Source organism: Chrysochloris asiatica, unplaced genomic scaffold (genome assembly GCF_000296735.1).
Source record: "Chrysochloris asiatica unplaced genomic scaffold, ChrAsi1.0 scaffold00187, whole genome shotgun sequence".
Lineage (NCBI taxonomy): Eukaryota > Metazoa > Chordata > Mammalia > Afrosoricida > Chrysochloridae > Chrysochloris > Chrysochloris asiatica.
Genome location: NW_006408705.1, coordinates 5,484,736 through 5,496,301, shown reverse-complemented (window position 1 = coordinate 5,496,301; position 11,566 = coordinate 5,484,736).

The following is an 11,566-nucleotide window of genomic DNA, read 5'->3' as shown; positions in this document are numbered from 1 at the left end:
TCCTTTGTCCCTTTTTACTCTTTCGGCAGATTATTTTAATGCATATTAATACCTGATTCTTAGAAGGTCCTAGTCATCTATTTTGCCTTCTATTGTTTGTGAATGTTTCAGTATTATTTGATAGTGTATTTATGCCATATATAAGAGCCCCTAAATTTGTCTCTCTCTCTCTTTTTTTAATTGATGATCTTTAGTTATAGGTCTTACATTAGGTATTTAATTGACATTGAGTCTGGTGTGAGATATAAGTCCTGTCATGTTGATTCTTTCTACTGCTTTTATGTTTTCAGTTTCATTTATTTCCCCCCTAGTTTTTATTATTTCTTTTCTTCTGGTACACTTACTTTGTTGCTCTTTTTTTAATTGTTGGAGATGTTGGATTAAGACGTTGATTTTGATTCTTTCTTCTTTTTGCATGGATGTTCATTGCTATAAATTTCCCTTTCAGCACTACTTTTACTTTATCACAAAGGTTTTGTTGTATTGTGTTGTCTTTCTTGACAGATTCAAGGAAATTCTAACATTTAAAGTTTTATTTCTTCTATTACCAAATAGCTTTAAGTAGGGTGTTTTTTAAATTTCCATATATTAATTTTTTTTTCTCTTGGTTTCCTTATTGTTGATTTCTAATTTAATAGGGGTGTGATCTGAGAAGAAACTTGGCAGGATTTCAATGTTTTTAAATTTATTAAAACTTGCTTTGTAACCTAACATATGTTCTATTATGGAGAATGCCCCATGTGCTATTGTTGGGTGGAATGCTCAGTATAAATCTGTCAGCACAAGCTGGTAGGTTGTGTTGCTTGGTTCTTCTTTGTCCTTTTTGAGTTTCTTTGCAGTTGTTCAGTCCTTCATCAAAAGTAGTGTATTAAAATATCATACTATTATTATAGAGTTGTCCATTTCTTTATTTCTGTTAGCGTTTGATGTATGTATTTTTAAACGATTTCACTGATAGCATAAATATTTCTTATGATTATATCCTGTTGTTCAATTAACGCTTTAATAATAATATAATTCCCTTCTTTGTCTCTCACACTAGTTTTTATCTTAAAGTCTATTTTATGAGAGATTAATATTGCCACCCTATAAGGAGCTCTGGTAGCATAGTGATTACAAATCGGGCTGCTAACCTCAAGGTTGGCAGTTTGAAACTACCAGCCATTCCACAGGAGAAAGATGAGGCTTTCTGCTCTTGTAAAAATTTACAGCCCTGGAAACCCTGTACACGGTCACTATGAGTCAGAACCGACTCCAAGGTACTTAACAACAACAAATACTGGGTTTCTATGAGTCAGAACCAACTTGATAGCACTTAACAACAAATCAAAAAAAGGGAATTTTGTAGCTACAGAACTTCAAAAAAATCTACAAGGTATACATTACACACAAAGACAAAAATAGACTAAAATTCAAAGGATGGAAACACATACATAAAGATAATGTCAATTAGTTTGCTTTTGATTGACATTAGCGTTATATATACGTTTCCATCCTTTCATTTTTAGTCTATCTTTGTCTTTGTATGTAATGTGCATCTCTTATAAACAGCATATTAAAAGATTCTGCTTTTTTTCCATTCTGGTGCTCCCTATCCCTGACAGAAAGTAGCAGTGTAATTATCAATATGATGAAATGAGTGCTATAATTTTGTTGTTTGCTTTTGTGGTGCTGCTGGGTTCTTTGTTCCACTTAATTTTCTGTGCTGAGTTCATTTTGTTTGTGGATTTGTCATTGTTTTCATTGCTGTTGCTTTAATGTTTACTCAATCTTTTGATACGAAGGTGTATTAATTTTCTTTGAGTTAACCTGTAATTTCAAGCCCTGTTAGTGTTGCTGTTAAGTGCCTTTGAGTTCATTCTAACTCATAGAGACCCCATATAGTTTCCAAGGAGCAGCTGGTGAATTGCACAGCAAACCTTGCAGTTCAAAGAGACCTTGGGGTCCAGTGTATTATCCCACAGTGCCAAATTAGAAATCCCACATTAGTGTAGTAGATTACAAACTGGTCTGCTAACCACAGCAGTTCAAATCTACCACAGGAGAAAGATGTAGTTTTGGTATCCAGTAAAGATTTGCAGCCTCAGAAACCTTTTATAATTGCAGGAGCTGTGGTAGCATAGTGGTTACGAATCGGGCTGTGAACTGCAAATTCAGCCGTTCGAAACTACCAGCTGTTCCATGGGAGAAAGAAGAGTCTTTCTGCTCCCGTAAAGATTTACGGCATCTGAAACCCTGTACAGGGTCGCTATAAGTCGGAACCGATTCCATGGCACATAACAACAACAACAACAACAATGAATTGGAAAGGACTCCACAGAATATAACCACCGTCAACAACCTGTAATTTATTAATTTCTTCCCAAATTTAAAATAGTTCACTTTGTATGGCTACATTATTCCCTTTTTGTGTTTTGTTGTTGCTGTTGTTAAGTGTCATCAAGTTGGTTCTAACTCATACGATCCTGTATAGGGTTTCTGATCAGCAGCTGATAGACTTAAATCACTGACCTTATGGGTGGCAGCTCAGTGTTCATCCTATAACATCACACCAAGTCTACTTTTGCTTTGTTGATGTCTTTACCAGACATTGATATTTGTGGTTCCCCACTTTCATGCTTTTAGGTTTGTTTTACATTAGATTTTTCTGTGATTGACTTGAGTTCTGGGTGGTGTTGCAAGGTACGTATGTCTTAGATTGTTGTCTACTGTTGTTGGTTCTTTGTCCATAGAACTTAGTTTTAGTGTTTCCTATAAAATTAGTCTGGTTATTTAAAATTCATTTAATTTTTGTTTATCTGCAATATCCAAATTTTGTCCTTGTATTAGGGGGTCAGTTTTGCTAGGTGTGTGATTCTCTGTGGGAATTTATTTTCCACTCAGGGTATTATATATGTCATCCAATTGCCTTCTTGCCTGCGTGGATTCTATTGTAAGTTTTATTGTGGTTTATTGGTTCTCCTTTGTAAGTAACTTCATTTTTCCTAAACAGTTCCTAGGATTCTGTCTTTGTCTTTGGTTTCAGAAATGTTTGATTGTGACATATCTGGATGATTTTCCTTTAGACTCTATCCTGTTTGGGCTTCATTTTACTTCTTAAATGCTTATCTTCTTGCTGTTCTTGTTACTAGGGAAGTCTTCTTCCAATAGCAGTTCAGAGTTTTTTAATTCAGATCACCCAAAAGTTATTCTTCTTCATGGTGTTCCACATAAATCTCAGGTTTTCTTTGGATTTTTTCGCTTCTTTTCTCTGATTGTTCTTCTAGCATACCCGTATTACGAGATTTATCTACAAACTCATTAATTCAGGCCTCCATCAATTCAAATCTACTCCTTTGCCCTTTCAATTTATAATCCATTTAAGAAACCTTGGTATTAATCTTCTGAGTTTCCATGTGCAGATTGTATTGTTTTTAATTATTCTTTTCAGTTATTTATCAGGTAGTACCTTTTCTTCCTCAGAATGTTTTCTGGGTCTACATCTTATTGTTCAGTTCTTTGAATCACTTTGTTACTTTGTGGGAACTGAAGTTATCTGTTGTTTCTAAGACACTGTGATGTCATTGTATTTGTATTTAATTAATGATTATATGTTGCTGTGTTCTTAGGCACTCACATCTGCCTTCTGTAGGTTTCATTAGACCATAGAAGCTTGTGCACTGTTCTCTGTTTTCTGTTCATGAAGCTCAGTTTAGGGTGGGCTTGGCTGTTGTTGGCTGCTGTCTTTAATTGATCAGGTGGTATCGGATCTGGAATTGGCTATTTTTCCACTGTGTGGGTCTGCAAAGGGAATAGTTGTGGCAAGGCTGACTGTATGAACTTGTCTGCTGTTTCCCATTGGGTGGGACAAGAAGAAAAAACACAACAACACACAAAATAAATAAGCAAACAGCAGCAACAGTGAAAAAAGGAAAATTCTGAAAGCAGCAAGAAAAAATATATCTAAAAAGTGAAAATATGGAAGTAAAATAGCTACAGAAGAGGAAAAATAAGAAAGAGAATAAAAAGAAGGAAAATCTTAAACAAAACAAGGCAAAGAGAAAGGATAAAGAGACCTAAAAGTAGTAAAGAAAAATCAAGAAGAAAAAGAGTGGGGGAGAAACAGAAGGAAAGAAAGAAAAATGAAAATGGAGATAGAAAGGGTATATAAACAAGAGAAAGGGGAGGAGAAGAAAGAATAAACAGACACAAACAATGAAAGGTTAAAACCAGTACTTGAACCAGAGAGGGGAAAACCTTGGATCAAGTAGAAGTGGGAAGAATAAGATGATGGTGTTCCCTGCAGTAGATGGAATACCTATGGGCCTAGGTACTATCTATGTTCAGGACACCCAATCCAGAACTAATATGAAGAGGTCCCAAAGGTAGCTGAGGTCAGGATCTTTCAGGTCCAGAGAGTAGCTGGAGGCAGGGTGCCTGGTTATGAGAATTCCTGCTACTTTAAGGCTGGCCAGGGATGACTCTGCATGTTCTGCAGGTCTGAAGCATGGTTTCAAGTACCAGAATGGTACAGCCAGTCTCTGACTAACAGTAGTGTGGCTCACAACTGTGTGGCTCATGACTGAGTAACTGAATATCAGGAGAGTAGGGGCTACGCTAGGGTATATAAGGGTGGGTGTTGGCCATGCCTCTGATCACCAAGGTAGTGTGAGGAACAGAAAGTATCATATCTTTATCATCACAAGTCACCAGTGCACATCTGAATCAACAGGCCATTGTCGGACTCCAAAGCTGCTAGCAAAAGTTCAAGAAGGTCAGGTAGCATCTGACTAGTCAACACATTTTACCCATCTATCTCCATTTTCCACCACCCTTGTTTAGCTTCTTCTAGCTCTGGTAGCGTAGTGGTTACGAATCGGGCTGCGAACCTTAAGGTCAGCGGTTCGAAACTACCAGCTGCTCCGCGGGAGAAAGATGAGGCTTTCTACTCCCGTAAAGATTTACACCCTCGGAAACCCTGTACAGGGTCGCTATGGGTCAGAACTGACTCGACGGCACTAAACAACAACAAACAATAGTAGGTATTAATTTCACTTCTCTAACATTTCCTATGAAGGACCTCTGGTAGCGTAGTGGTTACGAATCGGGCTGTGAACCTCAAGATCAGCAGTTCGAAACTACCAGCTGCTCCGCGGGAGAAAGATGAGGCGTTCTGCTCCCGTAAAGATTTACAGCCTCGGAAATCCTGTACAGGGTCGCTATGGGTCGGAACCGACTTGATGGCACTTAACAACAACAACAACAACAACATTTCCTATGAAACTCAGTGCTCAAAGATTATCATCTGTATCTGTTTCACTTGCTCCCCATATCTTTGTTGCACAGGATCTGTGTAGCATGTCTGTATAGTCAGCTATTTTAGTGAAAGTTCTGATAACTTTATCTTAAGAGAAGTTCTTGTAGTCTAAATTGAAGTAGGTCCCAATGGAATAAGGAAACTATTGAACAATGTCATTAATATCTCATGCAAGTAAAATTTTACTGAAAAGAATTTCAGAATGGATGCACTAGTACATTGACAGTGAACTGCTAGAAGTTTAAGGCAAATTTGAGAACATGGAACTAGGGCCATTATTGCTGATATCAAATGGATCTTAGATAGAAGCATAGGGTATCAAGAAGCTGTTTACTTATGCTTTCTTAACTATGCAAAGGCTTTTAATCAAATGTATGAATTCTGGCAAACTATGGATAACATTGTGAAGAAGGACCATCCCAGAACGTTTAATTGTGCTTATGAGGAACATGTACATACACCAAAAGACAGTTGTTTGAACAGAACAAGCAGATACTTAAATGTCTAAAATCAGAAAAGCTATGTAGGCAGAGTTGTATCCTTTCACCATCCTTATTCAGTCTGCATGCTGAGCAGGTAATCCAAGAAGCTGTGTTAAATGAATAATGTGGCGTCAAGATTAGAGGAATACTCACTAATAAATCTGCAATATGCAGATACAGACTTGTTTGCTGGAAGTGAAAAGGAATCGAAAGACTTACTAATGAACATTAAAGACGACATTTTTCAATATGGATTGCACTTCAATGTAAACAAAATAGAAATCCTCACAAATGAACCAATAATCGGTGGTGGTTATATGCCATGGAGTCGGTTCCAACTCACAACAACCCTGTATAGTATTTCCAAAGCTGTAAATCTTTACAGGAGCAGAAAGTCTCATCTTTCTCCCATGGAACCACTGGTAGTTTTGAACTGCTGACCATAAGCTTAGCATCCTGACTCGTAACCACTACACTATCAGAACATCATGATAAATGGAGAAAAGGCTAAAGTTTTCAAAGACCTCACTTTGCTTGGGTCTAAAATCAACACTCATGAAAGCAGCAGTCAAAAAATCAAACAACATATTGCATTAGGCATATACCCTCCATAAAAAAGCTTTAAAGAGCAAAAAGATCAGTTTCAGTATTAAGGTGGGCCTGATCCAAGCCATGGTATTTTCAATAGCCTCATATGGAAGTGTATGTTGGGCAATAAATAAGGAAGACCTTAGAAGAATTGATGCATTTCAATTATGGTATTGGAAAAGAATATTAAACGTACCATGGATTGCCAAAAGGACAAACAAATCTATCTTGGAAGAAGTATAGCTTGAGTGGTCCTTAGAAACCAAGATAGAGATACTTAGTCTTTCATACTTTCAATATGCTATAAGAAGACATTAGTCTCTGACTAATGTCATCACTCTTGGTAAAGTGAAGGATCAGTGAAAAGAGAATGAACCCCAATGAGGTGAATTGGCACAGTTGCAGTAGCAGTGGGCTAAAGCTTAATGACAATTTTAAGGATGTCACAGGGCTGGGCAGTGTTCTGTTATACATAGAGTCACTACCTGTCAAATGCACCTTGAAGGAACCTAGCAACAACAACAAGTTTAAGTGTGAGTTCCTTGATGGTGCAAATAACTAATAACCCTCAGTGGCTTACAAAAAGATTAGTGGTTGGAGTTTACCAAAAGACTCCTTGAAAGAAAGGCCTGAAAATCAGCTTCCAAAAAAACTCCTTGAAAGAAAGTCCCGAAAATCAACTTCCAAAATACTCAACCATTGAAAACTTCATAGAAAAAACATAAATCCTGACACATACATATTGACCATGAGCTGGAATTCACTTGATGGCAACTGATTTACCAGTTAAATTTAAATCTCCTACAAGATTCCAGCGACCTATTATGAATCTTCCAAAAAAGAAATACTAAGGTTCCTACATGTTTGACAATAAGGTAATCAATTTTCATAAGATCTTGCAAAAACTAAATATGTTATAAAGTGTAGAGCAAAGGGAAACACATTTGAGATAACCGAACTTTGTTTTGAATAAGCCATCGGTGATGGCACAACTTTTTCTGGTGAATTTTAGAGAAGAATGAAAGGAAAACTAGTAATTTTGGCACTTATTAAATTTATACAATTTTGAAAGTAAATGTAAAGCATGTGACATATAAATACATTTATTTTAATATTGGTAAAAATGATTGGACCTGTGCTTATGAAAATATGTAGAATAATCAGATGATGCATAATCTACTAATTTGTTGTTAAACTATCATTGATGTTGTGTTGTTATGTGCCGTGGAGTCGGTTCCGACTTATAGCAACCCTGTACAGGGTTTCCAAGGCTGTAAATCTTTGTGGGAGCAGAAAGCCTCATCTTTCTACAGTGGAACAGCTGGTAGTTTCGAACTGCTGACCGCGAGATTAACAGCCTGATTTCGTAACCACTACTCTACCAGAGCTCCTTCATGAGGAGGTACAAGAGCAACTCTGTTTAGAGTCTGTAAATCTTTATGGGATCAGAAAGCCTCATCTTTCTCCCATAGAATAGCTGGTAGTTTCAAACTGCTGAGCTTGAGGTTAGTAGCCTGATTTGTAACCACTACACTACCAGAGCTCAAACTATCATTAGGCTCTTAAATATGCTGATTTAGGTTCACAACTACTTTTTTAAAATATTATTTTCATCATACACTGACCTGCCAGATCCTCTGAATTTGTTCCTGTAGTTTCATTCTGACCTCGTCCATCTGTTGTTTGAGTTCTGGGTGGTGCTTCCAGGTATTTCTATATCTGGTTGTTGTTTTTGTTGGTTCTCAATTCAAAGAACTCCCTTTAGGATGTTTTGAAGTGCTAGTTTAGCTTTGATAAAGTCCTGTAGTTTCTGTTTATCCTGGAATGTATTGATTACACTATTGTATTTGATAGACAACTTTGCTAAGTAGACAATTCTTGGTTGACTTTTTTTTTTTTTTTTTTCTTTCAGGGTTTTATATATGTCTCTCCATTGCCCTCTTAACCTGCATGGTTTCTTCTAAGAGATCAGAATTTAAACGTATTTCTTTGCTTTTGTAAGTAACACTTATCTTTTCTTAGCTGCTTTCAGGATTCTCACTTTGTCTTTGATTTGAGGGCGCTTTATGATATGTCTTGGTTATAATCTTTTGGGGTCTATCCTTCCTGGGGTTTAACGATCTTGATTATCTTCTCATCTTTCAGGATGTTGAGGCAATTTTCTTTCAGCAGATCTTCAACTATCTCTTCTGTAGTCTTCTGTGATGCTTCTTGTTCCAGAAGTCCAATCACTGTTAGGTTATCCCTCTTCATAAATCTTACACTTTCTTCAGACTTTTTTAAAATTCTATTTTCTGCTTGCTTGTCTATCTTAGCAGTATTGAAAGATTTGTCTTCAAGTGCACTGGTTCTGGCTTCCAGCTCCTCAATTCTACTCTTTTGCCCTTTCTGTGTAATTTCTATTTCTGATATTTTATTATTAATTGTTTGGACCTCTTTTTGTAGGTTTTAAATTGTTCCCAATGCTATTTCTATCTTATTTTATTGTCTCTGTATCACTTCCCTGACTTCTCCTTTATTTTCTCAACACCTAATTGGAGCATTTGGGTGTACCTTAATAGCTTTCTCCTGAATTAATTATCAGGCAGTCCTGAAGCCTGCCTTCCTTCCAATAGAAAGCCTAGGTTTACCTCCAACTTATTATTTTTTTTCAGCTACTCTATATTGTTTCTGGACATGAGCTGAGATCTTCTGTTGTTTTTTGAGCATTTTCAATAATAAGATGTATTTTCAATAATTAGATTCATGTATATTGGTGTATTATTAAATTTTCTGATTCTCTCCTGGGAGATGGGATCGGCAAATGTGATCAGGAGATGAAATTCCCTTTTAATGTCTCTTATTACTCAACTCAGAGTAATTTTAATAAGTGTTCACTCTCTTTTGATGTATAGCAGCTGGTATTGGCTCTTGCCAAGATAGTAGGATTTCACAGGGTGCAATTGTAGTTTGGCTATATGACTGTAATTGCTGTCTCTTCTTGAGTAATGTAGGGAGATAAAGAGCGCCCCCAAGTAAAAGGGGGAGCAAAAAACAAAACCCATTGCAAAATATGAATAAGACTTTAATGCCCTTTCTGGCTTCTTGCGTTTAAGGCCTCTGAGAAATTTCAAGATGTTACCATTGCTCCTTTTGATATAACTTGAGATTTAATTTTCAGCCTCTTTCCTTTTTTTTGTCTGTCTCTCTCACCTCTCTTCAAGTCCATTCAGGTGTTTCTTCTAGTGAGACACAGCCCAAGGCTGGCCAGAACAATTTTGGAAGATCCTCCCATTTTAAGCTGTTTTGACTCTCTTGCTCCTTCAATTCTGGGTCCAGCAGTTTATTCTAAGCAGATCCATGCGTGTACATAGTAGAATCCTCCAGGGATGAGGAGGCTGCCCAATCACTCAGGAACCCCCTCTAGTCACCAGAGTGGAAGTACACAGACAGAGACAAATAAACAGAAGAAAAAAGATGTTCACACCTTCATTTCCAATTATTAGTCAGACCTTGTGATGGGAGCACTCCCTTGATCTTTCACCTGCTCCATCCTGCTAAAGACGGATGTTCCAGGACCCATTGCCAACCACAGATCAGAAAGCACCTCCTTTCTTGCTTCTAATACAAATCCCACTAGCAGTAAGCCTTTGATTCTTATATTATATGTAGTTCAGAGTTCCAGGATCATCCCTTGAAACTGCTTCATCCAGTATTCTGTGGTAGTGGTCTGTACAATTATTTTTACAACTGGTTCACAATTACTTTTATAACTGGACTTCATCTAATAATTTTCTACTTGAATTTTTTCTCTATATTCAACTATAAAACATTGAGATGATTGTATGTATGAGGGGTGAGGTGGCCAGTTTCTGAGTGGATAAGTGTAGAGTTGCTTCTGCCTTGACATGCCTAAAAATTATATTTGCATATATAAGGAGTCAAGTAAAGTAATCACAATGATGTATAATGAGATGTGCAAAAGATGTGTCCCTCAGATGATGAAGATGTTCAGGGACAGCTTCATCCTTGATATCAAGAAAGTTCATTCTTACTATCAAGCTTGTCTTGAACCAACTTGGAGAAGGTTTTTAGAAGAGACAACTGTTGGACTCAGTCTTGAAGGTTGGATAGAAGTTTGCTATGTGGAAAGTAAGGAGATGGGAGTGTTGGAGGAAGATATAATTCCTGTAAGAGTCTGCAATGGGTTAAAAAAAAAAAAAACTGTGCTTTTTTAACTACTGAAATGAGGATTAATATGACTGCAGAGAATGTACAAATGATCATTTGCAGGCAAAGAAAATAGACATATTGTAAAAAGCCTTAAATGTTATTTGGATTTTATCCTACAAGTACTGATGATTTTGACTTTATTTGTATTTCAGAAAGAATGTTCTGAAGATGCAATGCAGGGGTTAAAGTAGAGGGATATAAGAGACAAGATTCTTGTCTCAAAAAGCATGAAGTGAGAACACTCTGAACTAAGACAAATGCAAATGCAGAAGGACCAAGGTTATCTTGGACCAGAGAACAGATGGATGTAGGCCTTGAGGAAGAAGAGAGTTTCTTTACAGAGATTTTGTCTGACACCACTTTCAATTTTTTGGCACTATTGTTGCTGTTAGGTGCTGTGGAGTCAGTTCCAACTAATAATGACCTTGTATCGGGTTTCTTGTGGAGTCCTAGTGTGGCGCTGTGGGTTAACATGTGCCAGACTGCAAATCCATTTGAACTGCAAGGTCGGTGGTTCAAGCTCACCATCTGCTCCTAAGAAACCCTATACAGGGTCACTATGGGTAGGAACTGACTCAATGCCACCTAAAAAACAACATAGAGTTTCTAAGGAATGATTGGTGAGTTTGAAATGCTGACCTTGTGGTTCAAATCGACTTTGAGGACAAGTGCTTATGCTATGGCACCATGCTAGGACCACATTTTAACGTAGGAAACTGGCATTATAGACTGTTCCAACAGAATATACAGAATCAGTGACAGATTGATCCAGTCATTAAAATAACGTCTTCAATTTAATGGAATGTATATGAATCGGGCTGCGAACTGGAAGGTCGGCAGTTCGAAACTACCAGCTGCTCCGCGGGAGAAAGATGAGGCGATCTGCTCCTGTAAAGATTTACAGCCTTGGAAACCCTATTCAGGGTCGCTATGGGTCGAAACCGACTCGACGGCACTTAACAACAACAACATACTATTATATAGTAAA